Source organism: Mirounga angustirostris, unplaced genomic scaffold (genome assembly GCF_029215605.1).
Source record: "Mirounga angustirostris isolate CCGP_5_RB_7025 unplaced genomic scaffold, mMirAng1.0.hap1 SCAF_6, whole genome shotgun sequence".
NCBI lineage: Eukaryota > Metazoa > Chordata > Mammalia > Carnivora > Phocidae > Mirounga > Mirounga angustirostris.
Window position 1 is genome coordinate 37399574 of NW_026991714.1, and position 20018 is coordinate 37419591.

The following is a 20018-nucleotide window of genomic DNA, read 5'->3' on the forward strand; positions in this document are numbered from 1 at the left end:
GTTTTATAGCCCATCCTCACGCCCCTTTTCATGAACCTCATCTGTAATTTATCCCATCTTGCTTTTGTGTATCCAGTCTTTTCCTCTCTACTGGGTCCATCTTATGGTTATTTAAACATACTCCTATCTCTCTCAATAAAAAGAGAATCCGTGAACATACATCCTCTATCTGTGGCCTTCTGTCTCTCTTCCCCTACACAATCTAATTCCTCAAAATAGTTCCACTTTTTCACCTCCCATCTATCCTTCAACCCACTCCAGTCTGGCTTTTACTCTCATTATTCTGCTAAAACATCTCTGGCAATGGTCATCAGTGATACCCACGGTCAATACAGTGGTCATCTTTCAATCTTTCAATTCTCATCTTGCCTCTTCAGCATTTGACTCTATTGAATGGTTGAATGACCATTCCTTTTTTCTTAACCAAAAAAAAACTTCCCCTGCCTTCTATGACACAATGCTTTTCTTGTATCTTTGACCTGATCTTGCTAAGTCTCCTTTGCATCCTTTTCTACCTAGCCATTAATTGTTAGAGTTCAAGGTATGGAGTTCTCTTTAAATCTGTTTATTCAAAAGCGCTTTTAAACACCACACTGTACTGCCTTGTTAAGGTGTATAAATCAGGGCGCCTGGGTGACTCAGTTGGTTAAGCATCCAACTCTTGATTTCAGCTCTGGTCGTGATCTCAGGGTTGTGGGATGGAGCCCTGCATCAAGCTTGGGGCTGGAGCCTGCTTAGGATTCTCTTACTTCCTCTGCCCCTCCCCTCCTCTCCCTCTCTGGAAAAAAAAAAAAAAGTTTAAATCAGCAATATATTATAAGCATCTTCCCATATCTGCAAAATTATTTTAATGTGTGTTTATTATGGGTGTACCACAACATACTTATATTGACTCCTGTTGTTAGTCATTGTAGGTTATTTCTAATATTTTTACTTTTATAAATAGTACTATGATAAAATTCCTTATCTAATCCTTTTCACATGTGGCTAGATGAATGATGCTAATATTGATTACTACCATCCAGTCACTAATAAATTGCTATGGGGAAATTGGAGATATTTGGAAAATATACACTTAGTGTTTTGAGGCCAATGGCATTGAGTACAATTACCAAGTTTGCCCACACAGCAATACTGTGCATGACAGAATCTTTGGCAGAAGAAACTGGCTTGGTCTAGGATGATATATCCGCTATTTCTCTGTTCTTCTGAGCTTTCAACAAGGGGGGTACTATCACAGATGATAGTTCTAGCCAAGGAACTGCTCACTCTGGAAGTCATGAGCCATTCGCCTTATTCTCACCCTATACTTTGGCAGGAGTCAGTCCTGATGGAGCCAGATGGATCTCAAATGACGCCAGAGTACTCTGAGGACATCGATTGGCTAGAGCAGTTTCTGAGGCTCAATGTCAATCCTGGAACTGATCTGTCAGGCCCAGACTGGGATAGCCACAGGACAAAACAAGTCAGCAGAAGTCAGAGCCAGCAAAACAGAAAGACAGAATGGGGCACAGTCATGGGAGCGAGAGAGAATGGGGACAGAGGAGAGGGAGAGTTAGCACAAACAACTCCAGGGTTCCTCTTCATCTCCCCAAATATTTAATATTGGAGCATCCCAGGTCTCAGTCCTTGGACTTCGCTTTTCTATCTATACTTTCTTCCTTGGTGATCTCATTCAGATTCATGGTTTTTAATACCATCTATACAGAGACAATTCCCAGTGTGTATTTCTAGCCTGATCTCCAACCTAAGCACCTGACTCCTATATCCAACTGAAGAGTTGACAGCCCAACTTGAATTTTTTTTAAAAAATTTTATTTATTTATTTGACAGAGAGATAGAGAGGGAGCACAAGTAGGCAGAGAGGCAGGCAGAGGGAGAGGGAGAAGTAGGCTCTCCGCTGAGCAGGGAGCCTGATGCAGGGCTTGATCCCAGGACCCTGGGATCATGACCTGAGCTGAAGGCAGCTGCTCAACTGACTGAGCCACCCAGGTGCCCCCCAACTTGGATGTTTAATAGGTATTTAGGTTTAACATTTTTAAAATTAACTCCTAATTTACTCCCCCACCCCCACCCCAATTCTGATCTAACCTCAGGTAATAGCAATGCTAACCTTCCAGTTTCAGGCCTAAAAACTTGAAGTCATCCTTGATTGACATCTCTCTTTTTCTCACAACCTATATCCAACTCACAATCAAATCCCATTGGCTTTATCTTCAAAATATATTCAGGTTCTGCTTCCACCCATGAAAAAATGAGAAGTACTATGTCACCATAACCAACAAAAAAACTGGATCAAAGGTATGAAACAACTATTTTTAGACCTTGGACAAGAGGCAGACCAGGACTGTGATCCCTGAGGGAAGGGAAACAAATGAGATGAGCCCTCAGTTGTGGAGGAAATTTTCAGGTTACTCAGCCTCCTTTACAGAACCATTGCAATTTTTATAGATTGGGAAAACCGTAACAGAGCCCAGTGGTCTTGCTGAACTGAGGAGGCAAATTAGAGTTTGGGGAAGCTGAGTCAGCTAAAATTTGCTAGGTAAATGCCAAAAAGGAAGGAGCTACATGGAGAAAGAGCTATGGATGAGGAGTTGACTCTTTGGACGAACACCAGTCTGTACATGCACAGGGTGATACTTCACAGGACCAGGCCAAAGACAAACCACTGGAGAAAGACTAATTTCTGGGAGCTATAAGCTGAAAAATTCCGAGGGCTCCTGCAGGGCTGGGAATCATTCAGGTTCTTAGCAGCCAGAGTAGAGAGACCTTGTTGTGGCAGGTTGTATTTTCCAAAGATAACCTAAGATCTCCCATACCACATACTCCTCTACAATGTGAGTTGCTATACCCACATCAAGAAGTAGAGTCTGATTTTTTTTTTTTTTTTCTTTTTGGTCCTTTAATCTGGGAAGGTTTGTAACTGTTTTCTACCAATTGAACAAGGTGGTGATGATGTATTGATTTTGAGGCTAGATTAGAAAGGCTATATAGCTTCCGGACACCGGTGTCAACTACCACATTTCCCTCAGCTCCTACTTGGATACATGAGGTGGGGCTCTATGATCGGCTGATAGAGGAGGAAGAAGCCAAGCTTGGGTCACAGATGGGTCACGCCACAAGTGGACTGGTGCTGCGTTACAACCCATCCAGGGGCAGCCCTGAAAAACAGTGGTGAGGGGAAACCTTCATAACAGAGCTTCCATGCACCTGTCATTCTCTTGTAAGAAAAGATAAATAGCCTGAGGTAAAGAATATCTAGGTAGTGATGAATAGTTTGGCAGTATTGGTCAGGGGCCTGGGAAGGACAAAGCTTAGAAGATAAGGAACAGGGAGGTCTGAGGGAGAGTCATGTGGATAGACCTATGGAAGTAGGCATGAAGTATGAAGTATTTTGCCACGTATTAATGGCCACCAGAAAACAACTGCCACTAAACCCAAGTAGACAGAATGACTCAGCCAGTGGATCTCGGATAGCTTCTGTCACTGGCTACCTCTGTGCAAACTCCCAGTCACAAAGGCTAGTCTACTGCCTCCACAAATGACCAACCTGCCACGAACAGAGGCTGATACTCAGCCCCCAATCCAGCACCATCCTTCAAGGACACAAGCCAGCCACTTGTGGCAAGTTGATTACACTGGAACTTCTTCATTTTGGAAGAGGAAACACCAGTTTGACTGGCATTTAGACATATTTCATTAACTCAAATGCATATGCATTACCTCATGCATTAACTCAAAATGGATCACGAGCTTACATATAAAATGTAAAGCTATAAAACTAACAACAATAAAAAAAAAACAGGAGAAAATATTTGGGATCTAGAGCTAGGCAGAGTTTTTTTTTTTTTTTTTAAGATTTTATTTATTTATTTGAGACAGAGAGAATGAGAGACAGAGAGCATGAGAGGGAGGAGGGTCAGAGGGAGAAGCAGACTCCCTGCCGAGCAGGGAGCCCGATGCGGGACTCGATCCCGGGATTCCAGGATCATGACCTGAGCCGAAGGCAGTCGCTTAACCAACTGAGCCACCCAGGTGCCCTAGGCAGAGTTTTTTGACTTGATACCAAAAGCATGACCCACAAGGAAAAAATGATAAATTTGACCTCATCAAAATGTAAAACTTTTGTTCTGTGAAAGACCCTATAAAGAGGATTTAAAAACAAACAATAATTGGGAGAAAATATTTGCAAAACATATGTCTAACAGAGAACTGGTGTCTAAAAATATACGTATATAAAAATCTTAAAACTCGGGCGCCTGGGTGGCTCAGTTGGTTAAGCGACTGCCTTCGGCTCAGTCATGATCCTGGAGTCCCTGGATCGAGTCCCACATCGGGCTCCCTGCTCGGCAGGGAGTCTGCTTCTCCCTCTGGCCCTCCCCCCTCTCATGTGCTCTCTCTCATTCTCTCTCTCTCAAATAAATAAATAAAATCTTTAAAAAAAAAAATCTTAAAACTCAACAGTTAAAAAATCCAATTATAAAATGGGCAAAAATATGAATGGATACTTCACTGAAGAAGGTATACAGATGGCAAATAAGCACATGGAAAGATGTTCAATATCATTAGCCATTAGAGAAATACAAATTAAAGCCACAGTGAGATATCACTACATACTTACTAAAATAAAAAATCGTGTCATCAAATGCTGGTGAGGATGTAGAAAAACTGAATCACTCACACATTGCTGGTGGGAGGGTAAAATGATCCAGCTGCACTGGAAAACAGTTTGGTAGTTTTTTAATAAAACTAAACATATAATTACCATATGACCCAGCAATTACACTCTTGGCCATTTATCCCGGAGAAATGAAGTCTTATGTTCACATAAACAGCTGTACACAAAATTCAAAGAAGCTTTATTCATTACAGCTAAAAAAATGAAAACAACCCAGATGTTCTCCAGTGAATAAATAGTTAAACTGTGGTATATTCATATCATGGAATACTCAGCAACAAAAAGAATGAACTATTGATGAACAGGACTTGGATGAGTCTTCAGGGATTATGCTGAGTGATAAAAAAGCCAATTCCTAAAACTTAGATACTGTTTTATAATAATGTTTATAAAACATTTTTGAAATGACAAAATTTTAGAACTGGAGAAGAGATCCATGGTTGTCCGGCATTAGGTGTGGGGGAAGGAAGGGAGAGGCAGCTGTGGTTATAGAAGACCGATACAGGGATCCTTATGGGGATGGAACTGTTCTGTATCTTGACAGTGGTGGTGGGTATACACACCCACATGGGTGATAAAATTGTATAGAACTAAGTGCATGTGCACAACCACACACACACACAAATGAGTACAAGTAAAATCAGGGCAATCTGATTTGTATCAGTGTGGATATCCCAGTTGCGACATTGAGCTAGTTTGGCAAGATGTATCATTGAGGGAAACTGGGTAAAAGAATCCATGGGATCTCTGTTTTAATTTTTAGAACTGCATGGGCATTTCCAGTTATCAAATAAAGATTTAATTTTTTTTAAAAGATTTTATTTATTTATTTGACAGAGAGAGACACAGCGAGAGAGGGAACACAAGCAGGGGGAGTGGGAGAGGGAGAAGCAGGCTTCCTGCGGAGCAGGGAGCCCGATGCGGGGCTTGATCCCAGGACCCTGAGATCATGACCTGAGTTGAAGGCAGACGCTTAACGACTGAGCCACCCAGGCGCCCCTATTTTTTTTTTTAAAGATTTAATTTAAAAACAACTGGTTGATATTCCATATTTGGATTTGCCTTTCTTGCCCGTGGAGCCTTGGCCAACACCACAATCCAAAGGCTTACTGAACACTAGATCCACCGCCATGGGATCAAGCATGACCTTGCCTCAGACCATGGGCTTCACTTTTCAGCAAAGGAGATGTGGGAGTGGGCACACGACCATGGTATCCCCTCGTCCTATCTCATACCCAGACGCTGCTGGCCTGATAGAGGGCCGAAGTGGCTGCTTAAAGATGCAGCTAAGGCACCAATTTGGAATTGATATACTGCAAAGTTGTGCTGTTGTCCCCAGGATGTGATCTCATCCTGATCAACAAGCATTATACAGTACCATGTCTCAAACAGGCAGAATACATAGGTCCAGGAACCAAGAGGAAGACCCATTCACCATCACTCCAGTGACCTCCTTGGGGAGTTGGTGCTTCCAGCCCTGACAACTTGTGGCTTTGTGGATCTAGAGGCCCTGGTTCCCGAATGGAGAATGTTTCTACCAGGAGGAGGTACAGTAGAAGTTCCAGTATGCTTCAAGCCATGGCTGCTGCCTGGTCATCTCAGTCTCCTCGTGCCAAGAGACTAGCAGACAGAAAAGGATCGCCACATTGGCCAAGGTGATCAACCCTAATCATCAGGATGCCGTGTTACACCCTGGGAGCAATGAAGAATATCTTTGGCACTCACATGATCTACTGGGGTGCCTCCTGATACCCCCTCTCCCATTACAAAGGTAAATGGAAAAGTGCAGCAGCCTTAATCTGGGAAGGTCATGGTGACCCACTGCTCAGATCCCTTAGGGATGAGGGTCTGGGTCACAACACCAGGTGAGCCACTTGGAACAGCGAAGGTGCCAGCCAGGGATGAAGGGACTCTAGAATGGGTAGTACAGGAGGGAGATGATGAGTATTGGTTGTGGCCAGGAGTGGAGACAGGGAGAGGTGTGGCTGGTTAATCCCACGAACCTTCCATAAGTTTCCCAAGGAAACAGACCAACTATGGTTCTAGAGAAACCGTTCCCAGATGGAGTGGATTTGAACAGCACAAGAGGTGGCTTCTAGTGGATACTATGAGGTGGCATCCAGATCCCCCCTTTTTAGGACTAAGACATGCATTCCCTCAGCATCAATGAGTGTTGCCTGTTGATGACTCACAGCCCTGCCCCTCTCGGGACAATGTTGTCAGCTAAAGGGAGCTTCCCCGGTTCATTTCTGCACCCCCTTGCTGGGGGCAGCCCACATCCAAAGACTGGTCACTGTGGGGCTACAAAGCCCTGGCCAATGCTTCAGTTTGATAATCTTTATCCAAGAAAAGCATCTCAAAATTAACTCATTCAAAACGAAACTCTTGGAGTCCTCTCTAAACCTGTTCCCTTGCCCCATGTCAGTAAATGCCAATTCCATGCTTCCCGTTTGGAAGTTTTCCTTGACTCCTCTTTTTCGGGTTCCCCAGACATCTTAATATATCAGCCAATCTTGTTGGCTTTACCTTCATATCCCCATTTTGACCACTTCTCAGCATCACCCATTGCTAACCCTCTGGTCCACATCCGTATAAATTGTCTCCTAACTGGCCTCCCTGCTCTGTGCTTGCCTCTTCCGATCTATTCCATGCAAGCAGCCAAAGTGATACTATTAAGACCTAGGTCAGATCATGACACTCCTCTGACAAATTCTTCTAGAGGCTTCTCATCACACTTGGACTACACGCTAGAGTCTTTACAACAGCCTATGAAGCTCTACATGATCTGGCCCTGTGCCGCCTGTCTAAATTCATCTCCTGCCACACCGCTCCAGACTCAGGCTTCCATTCTGTTCCTCAAGCTCACTGAGAAGCCTCCTGCTACAGGGTCTCTGCACTTGCCTTTTTTTTTTTTTTTTAAGATTTATTTATTTATTTGAGAGAGAGAGTGAGCACGAGCAGGAGGGGCAGAGGGAGGAGGAGAGAGAATCCCAAGCAGATTCTGCGCCAAGCGCAAAGCCGATGCAGGACAACCCTGAGACCACAACCTGAGCAAAACCAAGAGTCATTCACTTAACCAACTGCAACACCCAGGTGCCCTGTACCTGCCTTTCATTCTTCCTGGAATGCTATTCCCCCAGATAGCCACGTGGCTCCATCCCTCACTTCCTTTGGGGCTCTGCTCCAATATCACCTTATCAAAGACGTGTTTCCTGATCATCTTCTATATAATAGACACTCCACTCTCACCTTATCACTTATACCTCTCTCTCTACCCACCTTGCTTAACACTTATCACCTGACATAATCTTTTCATTTCTTGTCTATTTCCCTCCACTAGAAGGTAAGCTGCATGAGGACAGGGATTTGGTCTTCTTGTTCATTGTACTGTATCTCCAGTTCCTATAACAGAGCTTGGCAAAAATATATATTTTTTTTTATATCAAATATATCAAAAAAAAATTTGTTGGATGAACCAATAAAGTTTCAGGCACTTTATAATTTAGGCTTTCGCACTACCCTGCATCCACTCCAAAACAGCTACACCCTGAGGCGCAGATACACTGAGACCACCGCAGAAATACCCATAGTCATGTGCAACACACACCCTCACTGACCCAGTGAATATCTCAGGGGGAAAATGTCTCTTCAATTGTGAATTTACTGTCCTGACCATTTCGATTGCAATGGGACTCAAAGATTCAGGAAAAAGGAAGAGACCCACCCCTGTAGGAATAGCTTATAGCCTGACACCAGAGCCAACATACCCATTAGGCACAGTGCTGAGGGCCCATGATACTTTTAGGCCCCCCCCCCCAAAATATTATAATGTTAATTTCTGTTAGAATCAGAGGAAAAATGAGTATAATAATAATGAATATATGATAATAAGCCCAGTTTGGATTATATCCCTCTTTATACCAATGTAGTCATAAAATAGATTTTTTAATATTTTTTTATGGAAGAAGCAACTGAGAAAGGCAAAAGGGACACATGAGAATCATAATGTGGCCCTGCCTGACACAGCTCACCTTTAAGGCTCTGGGGACTATCAAGGGCCAGCAGGACAGGGAGAAGGAGGGGAACAGATGTTCAGCATACTTTCCCATTTATTTGTCACCCCAACCTAGCATTTTAGTCCCATGCTATAAAGGGGAAACTGAAGCCCTAAAAATTTAAAAGATTTTGCCGGGGCCATCGGGAGAGTAAATGGCCATGCTAGGATTTGAGCCTAGGCTGTTGGAGACCAAGCCGCAGGTTAACTTACTGCACTGCAGCTGACAAATAGTGCCCACAAAGCCGTGCGTACGGGGATGCAGTTAGACACTTTCCTCCGATCTGCCCCTGCCTGCCAAAGGCTGCCCCACACTGGGTGCTGCCCCCTGAGTCACCCCAGCTCCACCCTGCGCTTTGCGAGTCTGAATTTCCCTCATCGACTTCATCCCCAATGCCAAGCCCGTGCCCCACCCCGAGCTCCCGATCTTAATCACAAAACTTGGGAGAAACAGAGTCAAGTTGTAATGCTCCACCCTATGAATAGGCAGGTCGGGCTGACCTCTCCTGCATGTCAGTCCTTCCAGAGAACAGTAACTTGGTCCTGAAGGAGATGAGAACAGCCTGAGAGGGACTCATCCTTATCCCAGCACAGGCTGAGTGCCAACTCCTGCCTCCTTGTGCCCATGAAAAGGTCTTCAAAGACTCTGAGGGCATCTTCTGTCTGCACCTAATCCTCATTCCTGAGGGCCAAGCAAAAGTTCTCTAAGGGATCCCCCCTGTCAAACTCTCCTCCATCTCTGTCCCTATTTGGTGAACCCTCAAACAGGAGTGGCTGGGTAGTATTCAACATCCAGGAGGAGAGCTAGAAAGTGTAGCATAGACTTGGGAACAGAGGGGCCCAGTTGAATTCCAGCTATGGATAAATAATTTAACCTCTCCAGATGTAACTAAAACTTGCTAAACACTAATTCATCACATGCTTAATACAGAAGCTGGAATAGAGTTGTGCCAATAAATGTTAGTGATCTTTTATGCCTGATATGTCTTCCACTCTAATGTGCCTGGTTTTGTGCTTGTCATATTCCTGGGTTTCTCATTAATTCATTACACATTTACTGGACACTTGCTATATGTCAATCAATATGTAGGCATTGGAGACAAAACACTGAACAGAAGAAATCTTTGCCTTTGAGAATCTCTTGCTCTGGTGGGAACTGCAGAGAAGAGAACAGTCAACTCCAATACAGTGTGATCATTGCCCAGCTTTGAATCTCAGTCAATGGTGTTGCCATCAGGGAACCAAAAACCCAGCTGGCAGAGAAGCAATTAGCCTTCAAAAATTAAGTAGTACAGGGGTGCCTGGGTAGCTCAGTCGTTAAGCATCTGCCTTCGGCTCCGGTCATGATCCCGGGGTCCTGGGATCGAGCCCAGCATTGGGCTCCCTGCTCAGCGGAGAGCCTGCTTCTCCCTCTCCCACTCCCCCTGCTTGTGTTCCTGCTCTCTCTCTCTCTCTGTCAAATAAATAAAATCTTTAAAAAAAATTAAGTTGTACATAGATAAGAAACCAAATCATTAGTAAACAGGATGGACCAGGATGGATAACAACAGGACCCTGAAACTTGCATTTGGCCATTTTATAAAATAGGCAGTGTAAACCTAGCTGTTGCTGACTATTCCTCCTAAGAGAGAACCTCCTATTAGGGTTCTGGGGATTTTGCCCTAGGAGTTTTCTAAATTGATAATAGATTATTTTTATCAGGGCTGGCTTTAGGAGGAAGTGGAGTAAGTTGACATCCGCGTGCATGTTCTGAGAGAAACGAGGGGGTGCCTCAGCCACATACCAAAATGCCTCCTTACATCACCATTCTTGGAAGTCCATCATTAGAGTCCGTCCTTAGGGATGCTTTTAACACTCAGAGTCTTCTTTTAGAGGCATGTAGTCCAGAGAGGGATGAGCCTTTGCTCTCGTTGCTTCTTTGCACATATTGCTCTTTTCCACATATTCAAATCCTATCTGTCATTCAGACCCAGAACAATTCCTCAGTGGTTTGTTTTTTTTTTGCGTAGTAACATTTTTTTTTATTTTTATGTTAATCCCCATACATTACATCATTAGTTTTAGATGAAGTGTTCCATGATTCATTGTTTGTGCATAACACCCAGTGCTCCATGCAGAATGTGCCCTCCTCAATACCCATCACCAGGCTAACCCATCCTCCCACCCCCCTCCCCTCTAGAACCCTGTTTGTTTTTCAGAGTCCATCGTCTCTCATGGTTCGTCTACCCCTCCGATTTCCCCCACCTCAATGGTTTTGTTCCAGCCTTCCCTGCCCTTGTCTTTGGGCTTGAGTTGCTGGTACAAGTCTTTGATCTAGCAGGTATGGCCTGGTGCGCCTTCTTGGTTGGATTCTCTGTGTGTGTGTGTGTGTGTGTGTGTATACACTCTTCCTAATTAGTGTCTATCAATTATCAATTAATGTGTCTACTGCTGAATTATAAACCACACCAAAACTTAGTGACTTAAATGATTATTACTCACAACTCTACAATATGGGCTGGGATCAGTTGGGTGGTTCTTTTGCCAGTTGGCTCAATGTCTCTCATGCTGCTGCAATCATCTGGAGGCTCAGTTGTGATGGGAGATCCAAGAAGTCTTCATCCACATGTCTGATACCTCAGCGAAGGAGATTGGAACCACTGGGGGCTGGCTGGCCCTTCTCTCCATATGGTGCCTCATCCTCTGAGGCCTCTCCACGTGGTCTCCTCTCTAGCAGTTTATCCTGGGCTTCCTTACAGCATGGCAGCTAAGTTCTAAAAGTTCAGAGGTCTGAAAGGAAGGTAATTGAACACCAAATACAAATCGGTGGATTTTAGTGAATTTAACTAATGTCTTCCCCATTGATTTCAAGACCAGAAAAATGTAAGCAATAATTATCATAAGAAGCCAAAGTATACTCAGTTCAGCGCTACATTAAGCCTCGTGGAGGATACAGAAGAAAACAGGGCCTTTGATGCCACTGAAGAAACAAGAGGCAAAAACAGGAAAACTTAAATATTTAAGACCTAATAATGTCCCTAAGAGTGTATAACACATAAGAGGCACTCAAGAAATGTTCTGGAAAGAAAGAACAGGATGTGGTCAGGAGAGAAAGCTAGGGTAGTCCAGGGTTTGGCAAACTACAATCCACAGGCCAAATCTGGCCCTCCATCTGTTTTTGTAAATAAAATTTTATTGGAATACATCTGTGGCCTTTTTTTTTTTTTTTAACATATTATCCATGACTGCTTTTGCATTATAACAGCAGAGTTAAGTACTTGCAACGAAGACCGTAAGGCCTGCAAAGCCTAAAATATGTACTAGCTGGCCCTTTACAGAAGTTTGCCAATGCACAGGTGAGTCTAATGACTCAGTGAATGCTTCCTGGACTCAGTGAAACTGGTACAACTTTCCTCGATGGATGAGAAGGTAGGTAAGCGCTAGGTTAGATGGAAGATGAAATACTTTGTGCTCAAAATAGCTCTGGTCCCAGTGAAAAAATGTTTTTTGGGACCCTCTGCGAGGCAGGATTTGTGTTGATATGCAATAATCTTGGGCCCTAGGCCCCTGTTTCCACTAGTGGTCCAGGTAGTCCCTTCTGGCTTCCTCCCCTTCTCATCACCCTCTTTTGCACATCCACCTCTACATCTTTGACCTGCGATGAGGCAAGGTATCCACATATTGAACTTGGAAGTGAGGGAACCACTGACAAGGTAGATGCACTTTCCATTTGGATATATACCTGGGTTCACAGGAGGAAAGAGAGCACCAAACTCTAAAGAAAAAGGGCTTGGTACCTTACCCCTTATTCCTTCAGCTTACATGGGCCTCAAGAGGTCACCTTGGTCATTCTTCTGTGTCCAGACTGGATTGATGTTAAACCATCTCCTAGATCTAAATCACACTCACACCCAGAGATACAGACATACCCCCCTCACTGTACCCATGCCCACATGCTTAAAAATAGCATAGCCTCTCTCCAAGAGCTGACTTATCCATAGGCACAGTAGGCACAGTGCCGAGGACCCATGATATTTTAGGGACCAACAAAAATGTTTCCATTTTAATTTCTTTTAAAACCAGAAGGAAATATATATATAATATCAATAGATATATAATAAGAATCCCGGGCTCCATGCTGGGTGTGGATCCTACTTAAGAAAAATAAATAAATAAAATATATAATAAGAATCCAGGGGCGCCTGGGTGGCTCAGTCGTTAAGCATCTGCCTTCGGCTAAGGTCATGATCCCAGGGTCCTGGGATCAAGCCCCACATCAGGCTCCCTGCTCCGCAGGAAGCCTGCTTCTCCCTCTCCCACTCCCCCTGCTTGTGTTCCCTCTCTCGCTGTCTCTCTCTGTCAAATGAATAAATAAAATCTTAAAAAAAAATCTATAAGAATCCAGATTGTATTACGCTAATATTTATACCATAAAACATGATTTTTAGTATTTTTTGTATGAAGCGAGGAACCCACAAAGGCAAAAGTGCCAAGGGCCAGCAAAAACCAGAATGTAGCCCTGTCTTCCTCAAGGAACATGTCTCAGGGTCCACAAACTTCATGGAGAGAGAATGCTTTGCACGATCTGAGCAGAGTTCCTTGTGACCATGTCCTTCTTTGGCCCAGTCCTTGGGAGAATTGAACACAGCTGCCTTTGACCTTTGAGTCAGAACGAAAAACAAAAAAACAACTCTCTGGGAAGGAAGCAGAGGCTTGCCGCTAGACAAGAAGAGTGCTGGTGTTGATTCAACTGGCCCCAGGGCCTGGCCGGCAATGCCCCCACCACCAGTGTGTCCGCTCCTGGCAGAGTGGGACCCAGCTCAGACCCTTCATCAACAAATATTGCTTCAGGCCCAAGTGTGTTGACTTAAGAAAGCTTCACCTTTCCCTGGCAATACGGATTGTTCTGGGGGAGCAGCACTCTGGCTAAGAGTTCTCTGAGGAGTGAGCACAGCCTGGAATTCGCTTTCAAGCTTGGTCAAGCTTTTGGAGCTCTTAAGTGCTCCATCCCTCAGGAGCCAAGGATTCTGTTTATTGATTAACCAGCTGCTTTAATTTTCCTCCCCCCCACACCTACCTCCCCACTTCCCTTTGTTTTTGCCTCATAGCGGTCCTTTTTGGAAAAGTAGGGTGACTGAAATTTGCTTTCCTTAGAGTCAGGGCAGTTGATGCCACTTAAAATGCAACTTAAAATTTACCTGGATGGTCTCTGTGACCGGTTGAGTTGTGTCCCTCCTGCAAAGACGACGTGTTGAAGCCCTAACTCCTCGTAGCTCAGAACATGACCTTGTTTGGAAACAGGCTCATTGCCAATGAAATCACATTAAGATGGGGTCGTACTCATCTGACATGACTGGTTTCCTCATGAAAAGAACACTACTGTGTGAAGAGACAGAGTCACAGAGACAGAAGACAGTCATGGAAAACCAAAAGCAGAGAACGGAGTTATGCTGGAAGAAGCCAAAGAACAGCTGGGGTCACCAGCAGTGGACAAGGCAAGGAAGGACAGTCCCCTGGAGGCTTCGGAGGGAGTATGACCCTGCCAATACCACAATATCAGATGTCTAGCCTCCAGAACTGTGACAGAATAAATTTCTGTTTACCACCAGTTTGTGGTACTTCGTTCTGGCAACCCTGGGAAACTAATAGAGGCTTCAGAGCAAAAAATCCACACAGCTAGAGCCTCGAGAATCAATGGACTGACCAAGCCCTTGGTCAGTGTAAAAACCTTCCTCCGCAAAGTTCTTTCTCCATTGTCTCATTTTTGCCTCATGAATGCTTGGTGACCCAGAGCAGATTTTATTATCCCTCATTTTACAGATGGCAAAATCTGGAGCTCAGGATGTAAATCATTTACCCCAGGTCATACATTAAGTGTCTCTGTGGCTTTAGAAGAAAACAGTGAGTAATAGAAATTCGAAGTCAGTTCTGCCCTTGACTAGATGTATAGGGCCTTTGGTGAGCTACCTAACCCCGGGGGATCTGAACTTTGGAATTTCAAGTACAGTTATTCTATTTGTTTAAAGAGTATTCAAAATTACCTTAAATCCTAAAAAACAGAGAGGACCATAGTATCAGAATAAAAGACACATCTTTTTTTTTTTTTTTAAAGATTTTATTTATTTATTTGACAGAGAGAGACACAGTGAGAGAGGGAATACAAGCAGGGGGAATGGGAGAGGGAGAAGCAGGCTTCCCGCGGAGCAGGGAGCCCGATGCGGGGCTCGATCCCAGGAACCTGGGATCATGACCTGAGCTGAAGGCAGACGCTTAACGACTGAGCCACCCAGGTGCCCCAAAAGACACATCTTTTAAATTGAATAAATTTAGATGATTTTTTTAAACTCACTACTTTATCCTTTTTTTACCGCGCCCCCCCCCCCCCCAAGAAGACAGATAGAAGGATTGGCATTGGAAACCACTTCTGAAATCTCTCGAGGCCTCATTTACCTTATCAGAGAGTGTTGGATTTCTCCTCGATTCTCTTCTACCACTTAACATTTTATGATTCTCTGACTCAAGCCCAGATTCTTTTCTACTAATAAAACTGGAAATAAGAACCCCTGGGTCTGGATGGCGACAGTCAGAATGCCCTGGTCAGAGGAACTGGTTGAATGAATGTCCAGGTTCTGTCCTGAGACCACACTGTATCCCGCTGTTTTCTGAGAGAGAGAGAGCAACCAAGAGTTGTTTTGGTGGCATCAGGGAAGCTGTGGGAAGAACTGACTTCCTCTTAGAAAGTGACCCCCTTCATATTTGAGGCAAAACAGTTAGGGATTTGACGTGCAAACTGCAGGCTGCTTTCTCCCTGCACCTCTGGCCAGCAGGCTGGTTCAGGCTGGCTTCTCTCTCACCCTGAGCTAGAGCTCCTTGGCCCACCAGGCTATCAGTCCCCCTTGCTGATCTAGGTCACCTGTGTGGAAAAGCCAACCTGGAGAATCCCAGGCTTCCGCCATAGGCGGCCACGGGGCTAAGCCTGCAGCTTGACTGTGCCCCACAGCTAAGGTCATCAGTGATAATAATAATCTTTTGCACACTGTTTTTGAAGTATTTTTAAAATCCAGTATCTTCTTAGCATATATCAGTGCTCAGGGAGATCTTCATGAAAGGACCAAAAGGGTAACCTGAAAAGGTGGGTGGTATTTGAGCAGGGAGTAGGGGTGGGAAGGATGGGAGTGGGATGTGGAGCCACTCAAGGACAGTCTGGAGGGCAGAAGGAGACGTGCTTACAGCTGAGAAAAGCTCTGCCTGAAGGGGGCAGTGAATTCCCACAGGGAGAAGAGGGGATGAGTCTGGAGATTCTGCAGGATTTTGAGGCAGAAAGACTGGGTTAGACCCTAGTTCAGCCACTTACTAGCCTTTTCCACCATCTCCTGACCCCTCACTGTGAGGGAAAGCTTTCCAAGGCCAGAAAGGTTAAGTAATCCTGCAAGGTAGGAAAAGGGCAGGAACAGAAGGAGTCTGACAGAGATTCTCTACTAAAAAGTTGTTCAGGGAAACAGTCAAACTAACTCCACCCTCTCAAATCTTTTGACTTGGTTGTTTTGGTCCCTCCTTTTCCCTGAGGGAGAAGCTCCAGGGTAACAAAAATCCAAGGAAATTAACAGGTCTTCAGACAAACTTGACCCCTCGAAGGCCGTTTGACCAAACCACCAAGCCAAAGAATAGTCCTTCCCCCATGCTCTCAGGCAGGGTCCACAATGAGGACTGAGGAAGTGACCTGTTCTCAGGAAGTGGGTGGACAAGTGACCTATAAAATTCAGCCCTTCCCTTCTTGGAAGAAACTTATTATCCGAAGAAGGAAAGCAGAAGGCAAAATGAGTGGGAGGAAGAATTTACTGTTCTGCAATAGTTTTTAGAATATAGAGGACAAATTTTTTCTACAAATGGGCACCTGCTCCCTCCAATCTGAGTGGAGAGTCTGCAGCTTTAAAGAGACCTTTCTCTAGGGGAGCCTGGGTGGCTCAGTTGGTTAAGCATCCAACTCTTGGTTTCATCTCAGGTCATGATCTCAGGGTGATAATCTCAAAGTCTTGAGATCAAGCCCCACATCAAGCCCTGTGTCAGGCTCCACTCCTGCTGGAGATTCTCTCTCTCCCTCTCTCTCTGTCCCTCCACCCCCCTCAAAATAAATAAATAAATCTTTTTTTTTTTTTTTTAAGAGAGACCTGTCTCTAGAAAATTTAGCCTCTACTTTTATAATTGTCCCATTTGGAAACCTATAGGAATTTTTTATCATGTATGATGTTGATGTGTGTGGTTTTTTTTAAAGATTTTATTTATTTATTTGACAGAGAGAGAGATAATGAGAGCAGGAACGCAAGCAGGGGGAGTGGAAGAGGGAGAAGCAGGCTCCCCGCCAAGCAGGGAGCCCAATGCGGGGCTTGATCCCAGGACCCTGGGATCATGACCTGAGCCGAAGGCAGACACTTAACCGACTGAGCCACCCAGGTGCCCCCTGTTTATTTCTTCATACCTTTTGTTTGCCCATCATCTCCTTTTGCAGCTGTTGAGATTCAGACTTGGCAGTGTGTGAGGAGATGAGGCACACCAACCTAGTTACCAGAGGGAGACTGGGAGCAAACTCCTAATTAAAAGGTATTTGGTTTGCCATGACTTTATTTGAATTTGCATTTTTATTATGAAAGTAATATATGTACCCTGTCAACTTTGTATTTTTATTATGAAAGTAACTTAAGTACCCACTGTAGAGTTTAAAATGAATATAGGTTCCAAATAAAATGAAATGAAATAAAATGAAATGAAATAAAATAAAATAAAATAAAATAAAATGAATATAGCTTCCTAGTATGGTCTTGTTCTCCTCCCCAGATAGGCCCATAATAATTTGTTCCTTATGCATTCTTATATAAAAAAGCATTTATGTAACAATGAGAGTATATCCTTTCTTAAAATCACACACATGGGGTGCCTGAGGTGCCTGGGGTGCCTGGGTGGCTCAGTCGGTTAAGCAACTGCCTTCGGCTCAGGTCATGATCCCAGGGTTCTGGGATCAAGCCCCACATCGGGCTCCCTGCTCAGCAGGGAGTCTTCTCCCTCCCCCCTTGATCTTCCCTCTGCTCATGCTCTCACTTGCTCTCTCTCTCTCAAATGAATAAATAAAAAATCTTAAAAAAGAAAAAAAAGAGGGCTGGCTCTAGGACTCCACCAGAAGTCACCTTGGTGTCTTCTACTCATCAAAGTGGGCAAGAAAACCTCATTGTGGAGGCTGGACAATCCTTTTCCAAAAGACAGGGGCTGTCATAGATGTCATTCAAGGCAGGACCGGGTCTTTCATCTGTGGGTTCTCTGGCAGAGAGAACTCGATGTGTGTTTGTTGAATGGGTTAGGGTGGGACAGAAGTCCAACTGGGGCAGAAAAGCTAGTAGCAGGTTGTCCACGAGGGCACCGAGTCAAGGTGAAAGAGTTAGAAGTCAGTTGGGGATGGCTCCTATGTGACCACGGGTTTCCGAGGCACTGATACAGAGAGTGCTGTATCAGGGAGGCTCAGAGAGCCAGTGTGGATAGTCAGGTGGGGCAGGAAATCAGCAGCCAACAGGCAAGGCAGTGCAATGTGGACAGCAAGAGAAGGGGCAGGGGCTGTGCTAAAGCCTGGGCGTGCGAGGAGGTTAAAACAGAGGGAGCACATCAGGCACCTGCAGGAGAGAAGGAGCAAGCTCAGCCCCGCCAGCTTCCAGCTCCATGCCCCGAGGTATTTAGATTGTTCTTCGTGCTGAGAACCAACGCCACCTAGCCACAAGCCCCTGGACAGTGGCTGGTGGCCATGGCCTGGGTGCAGGAGCAGCAGCTGTGAGGGACTCCAACCCAGACGTGCGCTGGGGGCAACACAACACGCAGGGGCCACCGTAGATACAAAACTGAATATGACACAGTCACCGTCCTTGGGAAGTCAGTCTAGGGCAACAGTTAGGCGCTAATTTAGCATTATGCAAGGTAGTAGATTAGAATAAAAGGGGACTAAATTGAAAGCTCTTTAAAACAAAAGGAAACAAAACAAAAAGGTCTCATTTACTCTTCCCAGTAATCCATGTGGTAGATGGTATTTCCTCCATCTTATAGATGAGAAATGTGAGGCTCAGAGAGGGAGGGTAATTTGCCCAAGGTCACACAGCTGCTAAGTAAGTAGTAGAGCCAAGATACAACCTCCAACTTCTCTTAAGCCTACACTTTCAAACTCTGTTCCATAAAAGCAGAAGCTCTTCTGCTGTATTGCGGAGTACAGCACCAAACATATAGTTCTTACGCTCCGGTACTTTGCACTCATTTCTTTTCTAGCTCTATTTCAGTACTAAGCTCTGGGTAGAATAAGCACATTTCACTCATGCCAAACAGGACTTGAAACAGGATAGTTACATGCTTCTGCGCTTCCTTTCCTACCACACTGTGAGTTCCTGGGAGACCGGAAGTACAGCAGTTCTACAGTAGTGGCCTCCCCCCCGCCCACTCCCCTCGCCAACTGCCTTTTTGCTTTTCCTCAGTTTCAGTTACCCGCAGGCAACTGTGGTCTGGAAGCAGATGATCCTCCTTCTGACATCTCATCAGAAGGTCAGTGGTGGCCTAACGCTACCTTGCAATGCCTACGTCATTCACCTCCTATCATCTCATCACGTAGGCATTTTATTTCTCATGTCATCACAGGAAGGGTGAGTACGTTACAAAAACATAGTTAGAGAGAGGCCACATTCACATAACTTTTAGATATATTGTTGTAATTGTTTTATTTTATTATTGGGTAGGTTGTTCATCTCTTATTGTGCCTAATTTATAAACTAAACCTTATCATGGGTGTGTACGTATAGGAAAAAACAGTATATACAGGGTTTGGTACTATCCATAGTTTCAGGCATTCACTGGGGGTCTTGGAACAAATCCTCCATGGATAAAAGCAAGCTATGGTATATCCTCTTAACCCTTGAGCTAGCACACAGGAGGTGATTAGTTACGTGAGCATGAATGAGTAAAGTTTAACCTGATGGTGGTGTAATCTATGGACAGGAGGGGGTACAAAAAGGATCTGGGCCCTCTTTTTCTTCTGTTAGTATAGTGCCTGGCACATTAAAAGTAATCATAAAACATTAGCTACAAAAAGGAACAAATGAGTAAATCCTGTATTTACCCTTGTTCTAGTTGTAACAGTAGAATCCTATCTACTCTGCGTAGCTCTAGAACCAGTAGAGATATTGTGTTACGTTCTGGAGACCCTCCCAGCCCAAGGAATTTCACACTGTGTCTACAAAATACCCCCGTCTCCAAAGAAACTACATTTCAGTTCCAAGTAGTTGTACC

The 20018-nt window shown here is 44.5% G+C and overlaps 1 long non-coding RNA gene across 1 annotated transcript in view; it reads right to left on the reverse strand.

The window, feature by feature from the left end:
- Positions 1–5673: 5673 nt before the first annotated feature.
- The window catches only part of LOC123846105 (uncharacterized), a 61435-nt gene continuing 47090 nt past the window's right edge, over positions 5674–20018 (reverse strand). Inside the window, exon 3 of the long non-coding RNA XR_008506272.2 lies at positions 5674–11501. This is a non-coding gene — a long non-coding RNA (uncharacterized LOC123846105). The remainder of the gene's footprint in view (positions 11502–20018) is intronic.